Genomic DNA, 1031 nt, shown 5'->3' on the forward strand with positions numbered 1-1031 from the left:
AATGATGTACAAATGCGCTTTACACAATTGATTTGTGTATGGATTGCGATAACAGTTGTATGAGCCCCTAATAAAATGTTTAAAAACAACAACAAAAAAACCAAACCATCAAACAAATTCATCCGCAACCACCCAGTCAACAACAACAACAAAAGATCATTTTACTGGGGCTCTTACAACTCTTGTTACAATACATACATTCCTTTTAAAATCCCCAAGGCCCTTTGTGCTCTAGGCCCAACCTACTTTTCCAGCCTTCTCTAGGAGGACACCCCACTCATTCCAACTCTCTGTTCTTAGACATCTCATCTGCACGTGCCCATTGCCAGCCCTTTCCTCCTACTGCAAGTACCCTTAGAAGCCTCTCTTCCCGCAACTCCCAGCCTGGAGCTTGCTACAATTCCCCTCACCTTCAGTGTCTGCTTCTCAGGTTTCCCAGGCTGTTAGTGACTAGTTTACATATGCACAGAGCCTCACGGTTCAGTCTCGCTATCAGGATTCGATTTAACCCTCACCACTCTGAATCTAAGTACCGTCTCACACAGAAGAGGCCTGGATCTTTAATGTGCAGGCCTCCACCTTCCTTGGTGGCCCTGTGCGATGGACCGCAGGGCACCAGCGTGCCCAGGCTCGCCGCTCACAGGCTCAGAGAGGGGGCGGCGACCACCAACGGGGGCGTGCCTGGATGACGTCATGCCCCGGGGAGAGGCAGGACTGGAGGCTGGCAGTCTTGGGTTCGGAATCAGTGCCTCCGCTCACTCAGGTCCCTCCTCTTCGAGCCCTATGAGTCCTTAGCTCACACTCCCAAATTCTCCAGATGCAAGACCTTGCAGGCCGTTTATGTCTGCATCTCAATCAATAGCTAGGGAAACACACGCGTTAGCGTAGCACCGTACGTGAGCCACCCAAAAGGAAATGCGTCCCTCTGCGCGATCCGTCACTCGGAGGTCGTTGCTAGGCACCGAGGTCCGCTGCTTCACACCTGATTGGATAGCACTCAAAGATAAGGCGGGCTTTGTGGTGCGCATGCG

This window comes from Echinops telfairi, unplaced genomic scaffold (genome assembly GCF_000313985.2).
Source record: "Echinops telfairi isolate 266 unplaced genomic scaffold, ASM31398v2 ScPeMD7_7469;HRSCAF=8507_0, whole genome shotgun sequence".
NCBI lineage: Eukaryota > Metazoa > Chordata > Mammalia > Afrosoricida > Tenrecidae > Echinops > Echinops telfairi.